At 37.0% G+C, this 16,964-nt stretch overlaps 1 protein-coding gene across 2 annotated transcripts in view; it reads left to right on the plus strand.

Annotated features, from left to right (window-relative positions):
• Nucleotides 1–16,964, plus strand: part of LOC121375861 (R-spondin-2-like) — a 59,668-nt gene that overhangs the window by 1,564 nt on the left and 41,140 nt on the right. The gene's annotated exons all lie outside the window — the stretch shown is intronic.

The raw sequence follows: 16,964 nt of genomic DNA on the forward strand, positions 1-16,964 counted from the left end.
AACCAAACGTTCAGGCTATAACAATCTCCAATGGCTTTCATAACCAAAAGTTGATGTCATAACAATCTTCAACGGCTTTCATAACCAAACATTCATGCTATAACAATCTTCAATGGCTTTCATAACTAAAAGTTGATGCTATAACAATCTTCAATGACTTTCATAACTAAAAGTTGATGATATAACAATCTTCAATGACTTTCATAACTAAAAGTTAATGTTATAACAATCTTCAATGGCTTTCATAACCAAAAGTTGATGCTATAACAATCTTCAATGGCTTTCATAACCAAACGTTGATGTTATAACAATCTTCAATGACTTTCATAACTAAAAGTTGATGTTATAACAATCTTCAATGGCTTTCATAACCAAAAGTTGATGCTATAACAATCTTCAATGGTTTTCATAACCAAAAGTTGATATTATAACAATCTTCAATGGCTTTCATAACCAAACTTTGATGCTATAACAATCTTCAATGGCTTTCATAACCAAAAGTTGATGTTATAACAATCTTCAATGGCTTTCATAATCAAAAGTTGATGTTATAACAATCTTCAACAGCTTTCATAACTAAAAGTTGATGTTATAATAATCTTCAACGGCTTTCATAACTAATGATTGATCTTTAATTTTAATTGCATACAGTACGTAGTGGTTTAAATATTCTTACTTTCAATGTTTATTATGGGTTCCGTTCTTTCGTATGCAAAAGTATTTCATTATTATAGATCGTGTGAATATGAGATCTGTCAACTGAATGAATACATGGTTTGCTGCTAATAACTATAAAGCTATATATATATATATATATATATATATATATATATATATATATATATATATATATATATACACACACACACACACTTAATACACATGTAATAATTAGAATCAAATAAATACAAGCCTTTTCCCCCACAAAATATGTTTTCAAAATAAAGTAATTCAGTTAAACATCCTTTTTAATAATACTCTTGAATGAAAGACCCAATATTGATGTTATTTTGTTGAAAATAACACCTGTAGCATGCACAGTCAGTCTGGTCTTTCAACGATCGTGTTAATTGTTATGCACTAAGTGTTCCTTGGAAAATATCAAATGCAATGGGTGGCTTTTTTAAAGATAAAGACGTAATATCGATTTTAACTAGTGTTGTGTTAATACGTATAGCCGACTCATGTCAGTGCTTGGTTCATCACCTTGGGTGTGTGTATGCCATACAGTTTTAACACCAAAATAATGTGCTTCAGGGGACACTGCATATTTTGTGCGATTGTTATCAGCCGTCTGATGTGTGTGTGTGTGTGTGTGTGTGTCTGATGTGCGTCTGATGTGTGTGTGTGTGTGTGTATGTATATATATACACACATACATACATGTATATAGACACACATACATACATGCAGAGAGAGAGAGAGAGAGAGAGAGAGAGAGAGAGAGAGAGAGAGAGAGAGAGAGAGAGAGAGAGAGAGAGAGAGAGAGAGGATGTAAGAATAAATGAATGAATGAATGTTTAACGACACCCCAGCACAAAAATACACATCGGCTATTGGGTGTGACAAAAGGTAAGTACATGTATATGAAAACGAGGATGGAAGAAATGAGGAAGGGAGATATCACACAAATATACCAGTGATAAAAAATATTTTTGTGGGTTGAGTAGCGGGACGTATATATATTTCTTTAACCATTGCTGTAATGTGAATGGGATGATTCCTAATAACTCAGTAAAAGAATACCAACAAGACACACGGATTAATGAATGATAGAAAAAAAGAAAGAAGTGTTTTATTTAACGACGCACTCAACACATTTTATTTACGGTTATATGGCGTCAGACTTAGGTTCAGGACCACACAGATTTTGAGAGGAAACCCGCTGTCACCACTACATGGGCTACTCTTCCGATTGGCAGCAAGGGATCTTTTATTTGCGCTTCCCACAGGCAGGATAGCACAAACCATGGCCTTTGTTGAACCAGTTATGGATCACTGGTCGGTGCAAGTGAGTTTACACCTACCCATTGAGCCTTGCGGAGCACTCACTCAGGGTTTGGAGTCGGTATCTGGATTAAAAATCCCATGCCTCGACTGGGATCCGAACCCAGTACCTACCAGCCTGTAGACCGATGGCCTGCCACGACGCCACCGAGGCCGGTAAATAATGAATGATAGATAACACCGTCCAACTAACCAAAGTGGCAAAGAAAGAAAGAAATGTTTTATTTAACGACGCACTCAACACATTTTATTTACGGTTATATGGCGTCAGACATATGGTTAAGGACCACACAGATTTGGAGAGGAAACCCGCTGTCGCCACTACATGAGCTACTCTTTCCGATTAGCAGCAAGGGATCTTTTATTTGCGCTTCCCACGGCAGGCTAGCACAAACCATGGCCTTTGTTGAACCAGTTATGGATCACTGGTCGGTGCAAGTGGTTTACACCTACCCATTGAGCCTTGCGGAGCACTCACTCAGGGTTTGAAGTCGGTATCCCTACCAGCCTGTAGACCGATGGCCTAACACGACGCCACAGAGGCCAGTATAGATTGTCAAAGCCATAACATAACATTATTATATACATGTATATAAAAACAGTGCTGATGATAACATTTATGTATTGAAATGTTAAAAGCTACATCATGTGTAGGCGTGTTAACAGCTGTAATTGTATTCACTAATCATGACATATTATGCTAGTATATCAGCCTACACACAGTATTAAGTGTTTGCCTCAATTTTGATTCGTACACTAGCAATTTAAACAATCGTTTGAGTGCAACAGTTTTTTTCCAGTGAAATCGCGATAAGCCTAAGGGCTGTTCTGGAAATGATCAGACGACGGCGAGGGCGAAGTTAGTTATGTGTAATATTTGATAATGTGTATTTGGTTTTAAATAAAATTTCATTTTGTGGGTGGTCGGTGCAACAAAAACAAGAAAAAATAATAAGAAAAAAGACCCCCGCCCCCCCCCCCCCCCCCCCCATGTAATCAATTCTGAAAGAGCCCTAACAATGACACAGATTTCTGACGATTAAAACTTGTTATAAAGTGTGTGGTGTAGAGGGTGGAGAAAATCTGTCTACTGTGACGGTACATAAATTAAAGGCGCATTTTCAAAGAACGTGTAAATATCATATTTCGCAATTTTAAAATATGTATTTGTAATAAAATAACTACAGATTAGTCGATCCCAGTCAACATTAAAATTGTTGCATAATTAACTCCAAAGTATAAAAATTGTAATTTATTACCAATCGGTTTAAACGCTGTTTTGTTTTTCTCGAGAATCCTTAACAAAAACTTAAGGTCTCCATTAAAATAGAAGTCCGTTCTTCTTCAATATGGAGATGCACGTTTGTGTGGGCATGTAACTGAAGGTATAATATTTACATTTCACAAGATTTTTGTTGTTGTAATAAATAAACATTAATTTATGCAACTTTGATACTGCCTCTTTAATAATAAAAAAGGAGTAAATTGCGTCACCAATATTTTAAAGACAGGTACATAGGAGCGCATAAAACTCCATACAGTATACAGTACACATACTAAACATAATTATAATATATTATATTAAAACAAACCATATTATTAATTATACTACATGCTACATACTACTATTTTTTAAAGCCGCTGACATAGATTTAGAGATACGTATCTTTCTATTTTGCATAAAATTAATCTTGAGTTACTTCAAATATCAGGACGACTATAAACACGTTAGATTTGTTAAACTTGATAATTTAAGCGAAAAGGTTGCAAGTAATGTGTCAGGTGACGGTAAAAAACAACAATAAAAAACTGTAATAGCCAACAATATTAAATTACCATGCCTAATAACTAGGGTCAACGGCTTTAAAGAAAACTTTGCACGCATTTTATCTATCATGCTACAACTACCCAACATGCCAGCCTATAATTTTAAGCACATGTAAAAAAACTAAAATAATAAGAAAAGAAAAGAAAAGAAAAAGAAAAAAATCCACAGACAAAACAAATCCGCAACCCCCCTCCACCCCCAAACAAACCCAAACCCAAACCCAAAACAAAAACACCCTCCCCTCACCCCCCATACACAAAGAAACACTCCCCCAACCCAAACCACCACCCCTAAACCATAGCAAACCAAAGCAAACCAAGATCAACACAAAAAAAAACCCACACATTCTAAAAATTGCTTCGCCTATATGTACCAACTCATGCAAGCACGCATATTCACGCGCACGCACGCGCTAAAACCACCCAGACTTTGTAGGGTACAGAGTACAAGACTATTGGCGCAGGTCCAGTTTTAGTGCGAAACTGCGACAGGAATACGGAACTAGCTTTACATTCAAAGTGTTACGGCTTCGAATTCTCATTGAGAATGGCGAATACAGCACAAATTGAAGTTTAGAGTAAAAGTCAGTATCTATCTGTGATATTTGTATTTGTATTTTTGCACAGTTCTTTATACTGTTTTTATTTATATCTTGAATTTTTTTGTTGATGTTGATCATCACCTTGTTTGTTTCCATTACCATAGCTTGACACCCAATAGCCGATGTATTTTTTGTGCTGGGGTGTCGTTAAACATTCATTCATTCATTCATTCATTCGAATTCTCAAAGGAAAACAATCTATGCCTAATCGGTGACTGTTTTCCATGCTACATAATGCGATATTGCGACATATCGAAGAGTGAATTTCGAGCAATTACTGTGAAAAATTCTCTTTGGATGTTGAATCTTCACAAAAAAGAGAAGTCTCAATGAAATTTCACTGGTAGGATTCGACCCCCCCCCCCCCCCCCCCCCCGTACTAATTCACCAGATCTTGATACAGCCTGCTTGTTTAGCCATCTTATAACATCAATTCAATTCAAATTCAACAGTAAATAAAAAATCCAAAACACATCGCCAAATTTAAAGCTGTCATCTCGGGTATATTTGCATTATTTAACCATTTAAAATAGCCATCAACATCACCAACATTAATTTGTTTATATATATATATATATATATATATATATATATATATATATATATATATATATATATATATATATATATATATATATATACATATATATATATATATATATATATATATACATATATATATATATATATAAATAGAGGTTTTTATCAGAGTGTTTTTCATATATTAGGAATAAAAATTGTATTATGCCAGCCTCTACAACGTATTTTTGTAAACTGTACACGCAATGTTTTATTTAAGTCCGCCATTACTAGATATTCAAATGACGTAAGAATATCTGGCGCGGTGGATGGAACTGACGTCAAACTCGAATGACGTAATTTTGGACGTACTTATATCAAAATAACTAGTGCATATTTATATACATATACATATATATATATATATATACATATATATATATATACATATATATATATATATATATATATATATATATATATACATATGCATATGCATATGCATATGCATATGCATATGTATATGTATATATTATTGAAGTTACATTGGAATATATGTCCGTTCTATTTCAGTTTATGGAACCAACATTTCTGCACAGACATATGTGTATGATACATTATTGATATTCTTAAATTAAGTCGAGTTGCAAAAATTATTTACAAAAACAAAATGTTAATGAAAACAACTAAAAGTAAGGTGCTTAGGTTTTGGGGAGAAGTATATTAACGCGTCTCTGTCCACTGGACGTTCAGTCACATCTTTCCTGGGCATGACCTTTGATATCACCCAGCCTCTGGTGTTTTGTTTTATAACTTGCAACGAAATTCATTATATTAAATTATTTGTATATTTAAATTAGTCGAAAGTAAAGAGTGCTTATAAAAATAGTTCAGTCATTAACTGACAATAAATAATTAATTAATGTAATATTATTATGTAAATACGTATGAAGGGAGGGAGATATGTTGACCAAGAGAGATTTTGACAAGATGTTTTAGCAAGAGGAGTTTATGACATGGGAAGGAGTTAATTAAGAAAGCCTTTTTTCTGTACTCTGTTAGATATGTCATTTGCTAGATAGATACCGACTGTAGACAAGTTTTCGTGTTTGTAATACAGGTGAAGGTTATATATATATATATATATATATATATATATGTGTGTGTGTGTGTGTGTGTGTGTGTGTGTGTGTGTGTGTGTGTATGTATATATGTATGTATGTATTGATGTATGAATATCTATATATTGTATGTATGTCGAGGTTGACTGTTACATACATAGATATTAACGCACTGTTGCAGGGAATAATTAAATCCTTTCTGGCCTCACAAACTGCCCCATCTATCTATCTATCTATCTAGCTATCCATCTATCTATCTATACTAGTATATGTATATAATATATCAAATAACAAATCACGGGCAAGAGGAGTTTATGACAAGGAAAGGGTTCATTAACACAGCCTTTCATCTGTACTCGGTTAGATGTGCCATTTGCTGGACATATACTGACTGGTTTTCGTGTTTGTAATACAGGTGCAGGTTTTAATATTAGTGTTTTCCCTAGCTTGTTTTAGCATGGTGCAGCACCATTCCTCAGTAGTCTAGCACCATCTTGCCTTAATCAGCCCCATGCTGCCCTAAGATTAAAAAAACCTTTTTCAGTAATTAATTCTAAAATTGTCTTTATAAAACACCCAAAAAGGTATTATTAATTAATAAAATATGCCATTTATATCTTTTGCCATTCATTTATTAAAGCATTAACATACATTACATTAATGTTTATTTCAATTAGTTTTTTTGTATTTTTAATGAAAAACAAGTGCCCAGAAAATGGTGAAAATGCCCCAAAAGTATTTGGTCTACCATGCCTTACCTACTTTCTAGGGAAATCACTAAATATATATAATATATAAAATAACAAATCACGGGCTGATATTTTCACATTACCTGGAGATACTTTTATATATCTCTGGAGTAGCACGTGGTCGTTAAACGCAGGGATGTTTACACAGGAAGCTTTGGTCTTTGTTTCTGGAGAAAAGAGATACGCCATCGCTCGCACCACAGACCGTGGCTGTGTATACTTTGAACGTTGTGCATCTATAAGAAAAGCACACTAAGGATATTGGCGGTCACGCCATGTCCGCATGTTTCTCTGCATGTCTGGCTCTAGTAATCTGTACATCTCTTCATCGGGGAGTGTTTTTTTTTTTTTGCACGAGGAGAAATTCGTGACACCAACACGTGTGTGCAGGTTGCAGTGCACCAATTCTGTTGCCATTAGCAGTGTGTGCTTTTTCTTCTTTGATTTGTTTAAAAAAAAAAAAATCTTATTTCAACTTCTTTTGCTTAAAATATTGTTTTATTGAAATGCTGAAAATTACCTTTATTTATAGTCACAGACCCTAGTTTTGGTTAATCTACAAACCTGGATAAAGTTATAATATAGTAAAACACGATTCTATGACGCTGAATCTTTAAATTAAGTCTAAATCCCTGTGTCCATAAGCATTACTTCTCAGATGTACGTGCATTAAAAACCCAATTGATGCATTTTGTGGTATTAGAAAAACCAGGATGACCAGTAACACTTTGGATGTACGAAAATGGATAATCTAAGCAATAAAATTTAAGTAATGATTGATTTTGATTGTGAAAAATGCTCTGCTAGTGAAACATGCGCCAATGAGTTTAAAAACTAGGGTCTGTCACTTTAAATATGGTGCTATATAATCCTTTTTTCGGCACTTAAAATCTCATTGCATAGTTGTTGTTTTTATTAGGTATCACACCCATGCATTAGTAATAGTGTTAACATCTCTTATGAAACTGTTATATACGCCCACACTTGTATCAGCCCACACTTGTCTGCACAAGTTAACATATAAAGAAAGAAGAATGGTGTGGAACAACTGTGACTAAAACGTAAGGTCGATACAAGTTTATCCCACTGATTACGTTACGCAAATATCGAACAGTCGCTTACCAAGGTAAAATTCAGGTTACCTTAGATTTTGAATTATTGTCCCCTGTCCATCCATCAATAAACCTGTAGTGTACCAATGTACCATGAATATTAACATTTTGTACACAAGGACAAAATAAAAATACATGCACATGATATTATTGGGTAAAGATAATAATAATATTACTTTAACAAATAGCCCACTTAGGACAGGGCCTCATAAATTGATTAACTTGTGCCCAGTCCTTTTGTATACTTATATACATTATATGCAATAAAATATGTCTTCAATCAACCACAATCACATTATTACTAACAGACTGGTGCAGCTGGTTTTACTTAATTGTCTCTGACACGTAATCTCTGATTCAGACAGACGACACCAACCAAGATGAACATATCCTGAATTGTAATAAATTATTACAGATTTTCAAGTCAGTATTACAATTGAGGCAACTACATGCTGCTACCACAGACTTGCAGCGACCAGAGGTGGGGCTTGAGCGATGGGTCTAGATCTATGTCCACCACCTGAAAACCATATCATTTGCTTTTGTGTCGCACTAATATATAAAGAAAGAAATGTTTTATTTAACGACGCGCTCAACACATTTTATTTACTGTTATATGGCGTCAGACATATGGTTAATGACCACACAAATACTGAGAAAGGAAACCCGCTGTCGCCACTTCATGGGCTACTCTTTTCGATTAGCAGCAAGGGATCTTATATATGCACCATCCCACAGACAAGGTAGTACATACCACGGCCTTTGATATACCAGTCGTGGTGCACTGGCTGGAACGAGAAATAGCCTAATGGGCCCACCGACGGGGATCGATCCCAGACCGACCGCGTATCGAGCGAACGCTTTACCTCTGGGCTACGTCCTGTCCTCACACTAATATATAAAAACGGGAAAATATAACCTTGAAAAATATAACCTTGAAAAAGCCGAAGATTATCATCTAAAATATTACCATTTTGTTCTCCAAATGGTAGGATATCGCATCCGAGTCTATCCTAAAAATAACCTTTCAATGCGGTTGGGGTGGGGTGTGGGTCCCCAGGGAGGGAGCGTGCTCATTTACACCCCTCTAAAAGCCCCATTTCAAATATCCTACCAAAGAATTGCATATATAGAAGGCACACACACACACACACAAACACACACGCACGCACGCGCACGCACGTACGCACACACGCACGCACACACACGCAAGCACGCACGCATACACATAGACACAGACACATACACACATATACACACACACGTAGGCACACACACACGCACATGCACACGCACGCAATCACGCACATATACACACACACACACACACACACACACACACACACACACACACACACACATACACATACACATGTAAACATACACATATACATACATACATACACACAGAGAATATGGAGCATTCCAGCAGTATTGGGTGTTGTAGCTGGTGAGTGTGTCTGTTGTTATTGGAAGTGACAGACCTGTTTTAGATACACACACCTGCCGACACCGAAACGCGCCATGCTGATTCCTCATTTCCTGGGAATCCAACCCTACAGTTCAGACTGACTCTTTACGTTTCACTGAGAAACAATTAGATCACAAATTAGCGTGTTCAGGAAGCCGAGCGCTCGCGAACAATTTGACTGGTACCGTAGTCTTCTATCACATCACATTTATCTGACGTTCGACGCAAGAAAAACCTAGTCTTCCTTAACGTGCCTTTTACCTGCGTTCAAGGCCGAGTTCAGCCAGACCGAACAGAAAAAAACCCCACTCACTAGTAGACTGGTTTTGATGTTTAACGTTGAAATGGATGTGACAGAATGTGAGACTTCTAGCACTAAGTGACTCCTTATATTTGGTATAACACGACTAAGAATTAGGAAGAAGGAAGGAAATGTTTACACTGGCTGGAAATGGAAAGAGAAATAGCCAAATGGGGCCATCGACGGGGATCGATCCTAAACCGACCGCGAATCGAGCGAGCGCTTTACCATTGGGCTAAGTCCCGCCCCCGAAACAATTAGATCGTCTGTCCTTCAAGAGACGTCGAGGCGATACAATGTACTGACGATTCATAGGTCAACAAGACGTCGAGGCGATACAATGTACTGACGATTCATAGGTCAACAATTTTTCCATCCAGAGAAGAAAGTTAAAGTTTTGTTTTCTTTATCAACACCACTAGAGCACACTGATTTCTTAATCATCGGCTACTGAACGTCAGACATTTGATAATTCTGACATGGTAGTCTTAGAGGAAACCCACTACATTTACCAAATACTAGCTCACAGACAGGACAGTGCATACCACGGAATTTAATATACCAGTCACTTGTTGGGACGAGAGAAAACCCAGTCAAATAATGGCTTCACCTAGGGGATTCGATCCTATGATGAAAGCATCTCAGACAAGCACCCTACCGATTGAGCTAGATGCTGCCCCTCCCCGAGAAGGAAAACAAAAACAAACATTGTTAATAATTAGTAGCCCAAAGGTAAAGCGTCCGCCTGATGCGCGGTCGGTCTAGGACATTGACCTTTTAACTTTAAATATGTCATTTTTGTCAAGGTCTAGAAGACCCTATGTTATTGCGCCCCAGTTATTGTTTTACAGCCCCCTCCCATAGTTATTTTAATCCTCTTTCATCCATATTGGATCGCCCGCTGATTTTCCCCGTGTCTTATTAGCTACGAGTAAATACACGTTTGTCTTAGCTGTCATTGTATTAATAAATACATTCAGACTGTGTGGCTTCCTAATTGAAATTAACGAGTAGCGCTCCCCCTTCTCAGCATGCTGCCGATAAAGTTAATACGTGTTTCAGAGTAACTTATGTTTTTACACACGTCAAAGAACCAAAAATGAAAGCTTCTACGGAGAAAGTATTTTGCTCGTCTGATTGCTATACATAATTTATTTATTTACCGAGCAATATGTTATTAACTTGACGATAGTTATTTTGCAATGTTTTCTTGATGATATCTATCTGTTATATGGCGGTTTTGTGGTTTCTGACAAGTATCTTGCTTAGTTCTATCCATCTATTTGTCTACTTGTTCGTCTGTCTGTCTGTATTTTTTTATTTATCTTCCTGTCTAAACCTGACCAAATAGTTACCATTATCACTAGTACAGACCTTTAGCTGGTACATACCTTTTGTTTCACTGTTACACTAACGTCTGTTGTCTACTAATAATCGTAACCAGTAGTATTAGTAAAGACAAAAAAATATATTTCGGAAAGAAGAAAGGAATATTTGTTTAATAACATATCAGCACATTTCTAGTACATGACTATATGGTGCCTAACATTATTGTTATTTCGACAATTGGGAGAGAGAGAGAGAGAGAGAGAGAGAGAGAGAGAGAGAGAGAGAGAGAGAGAGAGAGAGAGAGAGAGAGAGAGAGAGAGAGAGAGAGAGAGAGAGAGAGAGATCTTATGATCTATTTTTCAATTACGTTTGAAAACCTGGTTAATAAAGCTTTTACCAGATGGGGGAAGACGAAAGTTGGATAAAAGTTACACAAATTGATTTTCTCAAAATCATTACATCACCACTTAACTGTCTTTTGTTTTAGCAGGGTAGAATGACCATTGCTATGGATGCTAACATAACCATCCAAATAAACCTTTACTCAAACCATGGGCATTTTAAAGGGACATTTCTGAGTTTGCTGCATTGTAAGATGTTTCTGACTAATAAAATATTTCTACGATTAAACTTAAATATTAAATATAATTTCTTGTTTGAAATATCAGTGTCTGTATATTCAGTGTGTTTTTGGTCGTCTTAATATTTGTAAGAAGCCCAAACTGGTTTTGTCTTCAAATAATTTCGTACGTACGAAAAATTCTTTTTTAGGAAATAAAATGAAATTTAACCTAGTACAAATATTAGAACGATCAGAAACACGTTTAATATACAGCCACTAATATTTAATGCAGAAAAATATATTTGATATGTTATTACAGCACGATTAACAATAGACATTTTCACAACAATTGGTAACTATACACTAAAAAAACTGACTGGGTGCAGTACTGAGTTGTACTGCCCAGACATTTTTCTTCCGTGTATCGGGTGGTGTGACATTTATCACTGGGGATTAAACACTGATCACGTTAACTCTGATACCGAGTCACCAACAATTTATTCCCTCTAATCATATCCACATTATGATGTCACGGAGCTGTGACGTTACGTGTATACTAACGGCTTTGACATGATATACACAAAGGTATTAACATGTCGGAAACACCCTAACGGTGATGCCGGTCCCAGGAACAAACCGATCAAACAGTCATAGCGATCTCGACTCGGGTGACCCAGAGGAACAACTTGTGCTCCCTGTTTGCGACCGACCAGACTTTTAAGATTCAGTGTATAGCTTATTAAAAGAGAACAAACAATGACAAAACTTTGTACATAGATTTAAAGATTTTTTTAGAGATAATTTTTCTATCAGAAGAAGTAAATATTAAAGAGAAGTTGTGGCTTTCGTGGTATCCTCTTCATTACCGTTGGATTAATATTGCATTTGCACATTGTGAACTCAACTATAAGAACTACTGGGCTGTATATAGGGTGGTGGTACGGGGGTGGGAGGAGGAGTTAGTCCCCATCCAAAAATATGAAAAAGCTCCCTTTAAGTTTAAAAGGGTCAATTTGTGTGTACATGAAAAAAGAAAGAAAGAAAGAAATGTTTTATTTAACGACGCACTCAACACATTGTATTTACGGTTATATGGCGTCAGACATATGGTTACAGACCACACAGATATTTAGAGAGGAAACCCGCTGTCGACACTTCATGGGCTACTCTTTTCGATTAGCAGCAAGGAATCTTTTATATGCACCATCCCACAGACATGGCAGTACATGAAGAAGACACTATATTATTGTGCTCTAAGTTTTCTTTTACTGCACACCCCTGGTTATTGTCTCTATCGGCCTCGGTGGCGTCGTGGTTAGGCCTTCGGTCTACAGGCTGGTAGGTACTGGGTTCGGATCCCAGTCGAGGCATGGGATTTTTAATCCAGAATGAATGAATGAATGAATGAATGAATGTTTAACGACACCCCAGCACGAAAAATACATCGGCTATTGGGTGTCAAACTATGGTAATGCAAATAAATAAAGTGATGATCAACATCAATATAAAAATTCAAGACAAACAAAAACAGTGTAAAGAACTGTGCAAAAACACAAATATCACAGAATTTTACAGATACTGAATTTTACTCAAAACTTCAGTTTTGTGCTGTATTGGCCATTCTCAAAGAGAATGTTACACCCCTGCACCACGGTGAGGTTACAGCACACGCAGGTTTTTTTTAATCCAGATACCGACTCCAAACCCTGAGTGATTGCTCCGCAAGGCTCAGTGGGTAGGTGTAAACCACTTGTACCGACCAGTGATCCATAACCGATTCAACAAAGGCCATGGTTTGTGTTATCCTGCCTATCCTTAACCATATGTCTGACGCCATATAACCGTAAATAAAATGTGTTGAGTGCGTCGTTAAATAAAACATTTCTTATTAGAGACGACCCTGTACCATTAGGCTTAAAGTAACGACTCTACCATAGCACAGTGATTAATTAACTTTCATCAGTTTGCAGTCATTATAAGATATTTTCAACTAGCATACTACATATTAAATATATATATATTTTGTTTAGAATACCAATGTCTGCATATCCAATGTGTTTGCGGTCGTGTGCTAATGTTTGTTTTAGTCACTGTTGATTTTGTTCGTGATATATATTTGTTTTTGTACGTACGAAATTATTGAAAGGTAAAATCTAGTTGGGGCTGCTAAAACAGACCCATTGTTTATACAGATATACTGATATTCAAAACAGGAACATATCTATACTATTTCACTTTAGTCTTCAAAAAGGATCAGCTAGGTGTCAACATGTTACATTGGCGGCAAACTCAGGATAGTCCTTTTAATATGTATTTTAACAATGGCAGCAAACTGAAGACAGTCTCTTTAAAGTTTCGGGCGGCACGTCGCCCAGTGGTTGTAGGAAAGAAAGAAACAGGAAAAAAAAAAGAAACAGGAAAGAAAGAAACGGAAAAAAAGTAATAGGAAAAAAAGAAACGGAAAGAAAGAAACTCTACATTTTTACTAAAATTCCTTTTTTTTAAAATTTATTTATATATAATATTTCCCAATTATTCCCAAAAATTGTTTCTTTCTTTCCTGTTTCTTTTTTTCCTGTTTCTTTCTTTCCGTTTACCAGCCCGATGGTAAAGCGCTCGTTTGCGCGGTTGGTTTAGGATCGATCCCCGTCGGTGGGCCCATTGGGCTACTTCTCGTTCAAGCCAGTGCTCCACAACTGGTGTAACAAAGGCCATGGTACGTACTATCCTGTCTGTGGGATGGTGCATATAAAATATCCATTGCTGCTAATAAAAAAAAGTAGCCCATGAAGTGGCGACAGCGGGTTTCCTCTCTTTATATCTGTGTGGTCCTTAACCATACGTCTGACGCCATATATTACCGTAAATAAAATGTGTTGAGTGCGTCGTTAAAAAAACACATTTTCTTCCTTCATTTAAAGTTTAATATGTAGTCTTAACAATGGTCGCAAACTAAAGATAGTCCCTTTAACGGCGAGTTTTCTTGATCCTACAGCTGCCTAACAGTTCATTTGATGAGTTGTTTGAAAAGGTATTTTGGAGGATTTGCTTCTCCTTCCATCCAGGACCTCAAGTCACCTCAACAAACCGGCTCTGTTTGTTGGAAGTGACCCCAGAATCCTTAAAGATGCTAATCTTTATTTTCTTCACGCATCTCGCAGATTACTCCACGGATTTGCGCGCGCACCGAATCATTCATTAAAGCAAAGAAGTACGCGCCGCGTCGATCTTTTCGCGCCAGTCGGCGTCTTCTCTTTTTCTCTTTGAAGTTTAACAAGCAATGTTAAAATGGCTTTGTCCGTTTCCTTTGGACCATGGGCGGATCCAAGGGGGGGGGGGGACCAGGGGGACAAAATTGTTCAAGTGCCCTCAAAATGTCCAAGTGCCCTTTTTGTTTGTAGAATTTTTTTTTTTTTAAGTAAACAATAATTATATTGTAGATAAATGAAATCAAGATTTTCGTGTACATGCGCAAGCTTGCAGATATGTGTCTGTGTTATTGAGTCTCAATGGGGCCCCATTGAGGTTCTAACGCGAGTGACGCCAATTTACTTCATTATTGCTAGTATATTATGACGTAGAACTGTAGGAATTCATATTAATTGTAAATATCAAAACTTGTAGTAAGGTGCCCTTTTGACGAGTCAATGTGCCCTTCTTTTTTGGTCCCCCCCTAAAAATATTTCCTGGATCCGCCCATGTGGACGGTGTATTTATTCGCGCGCGCACACACACACACACACACACACACACACACACACACACATATACATATATATATATATATCTGTGTGTGTATATATATACGTCTACGCCGGTGATGCAAGAAGCTGCCCTTCCCTCTGTTGACTCGAGCGAGCTTTCCGTGAACTGACCACTGACAACTAACCAAAGTCCAAGGGCGGACCCAGGAAATGAGTTAGGGAGGGGACCAAGAGCAAAAGTGCACATGGACTTAAAGGAAAATTCAATGAAAATTGTAAGCACATTGTTACAAAAAGGGCACTTAATTTTTAGGGGGTGGAGGAGGGCAGGTCCCCTCATCCCCTCCGTTAGATGCGTCCTTGCATAGCCTGTCCTTGACAGACAGCCCAGCTAGCTTATGTTTGTGGCCAGGACAACGTGCTTGAAACTGTATTGAAAGAAAGAAAGAAATGTTTATCATGAGGCTAATCTGTACAATATTAGAAACTGGGTCAGTTTGGTACAGTAGTCAAATTATTGAGCTAATAAGAACACATCATAAACTGCTACACTACAGTTTTACAGATGTAGTATATTTTTTAAAAGACATTTTGCATTGGTATCCTACGACTGGTATATCGAAGGTTAATGTCCTTTCTTTGGCAAAGTGTGTATGTGAAAATAGAGAAAATAATTGGGCTATTAAAATTAAAACTTTACCATTCACGTTCCACACGCAAAAAACCCAACCCCTCAACAACAAAGATACATCTGATAAAATGTTCTCTATTACTTCACTGTTTATGTCATTTATATTAAATTTTAAATTGAAAAAAGCGTATTGGCTTTAATACTTTACCGGGTGGCCAAGAAACCCCCGGCTGTTTAATGGCAAGCACATCGGTGAAGCAAGTTCAAATCTCGCCCACACTTACGCGTTATAACTTATTAAGTATGCGCACGAGCAAATAGATATCATTTTAAACAACAGGAGTGAAACTATATTCACGAAAGCGACAGTTCATGATCACTGATTCATTTCCTCTTGAAGTTACTAACGCCCATTTTTGCAGTATATATATGTATGCGTGTGTTTTAGTGTTTTTATATATGCACTTTTCCATAGACAGAAGAGCACGTCTCATGGTCTTCAGTGTCCAATTGCCAGTGGTTATTACATTCATTTAACGTTAGGCACCCACAAAGAAAAAGACACCCCTAAAAAATACCCCACCCCCCCCCCATTTTTTTTTTTTTTTTAAAACCCCACACAAAAACCCACCACCACCACCAAACAAAAACAACAACAACACCCCACCCCAACACCCCAAGAACAAAAGAGACACCCCCCCACCAAGTCTAGCGAGAACCCTGGACACGCCACAGATCTTACTGCCTTCCACTTTGATTTACGTTAGTAGATCTGACATGAGCCAGCGCAATTCCTTGTGTTTACGACGTTTGATCGCAACCGTTATTTCGAATACGTTACGGCTTAGGATTTAGCTAATACGGTAGAATTCTCGACTGAGGTGCTTGTGGGTCACAAGGTCCACTAGGTTTTCCCCCGCCTCAACCGGCTGTGGTAAGTGCTGCCATGTGCGTTGAAAACTGCAAATAAAAGATCACTTTCTCTGAAGACTACGTACCACAATTACCAGATATTTGATATTCAATAGG

The sequence above is a fragment of the Gigantopelta aegis genome, chromosome 6, assembly GCF_016097555.1.
Source record: "Gigantopelta aegis isolate Gae_Host chromosome 6, Gae_host_genome, whole genome shotgun sequence".
In the NCBI taxonomy this organism is placed as follows: domain Eukaryota; kingdom Metazoa; phylum Mollusca; class Gastropoda; order Neomphalida; family Peltospiridae; genus Gigantopelta; species Gigantopelta aegis.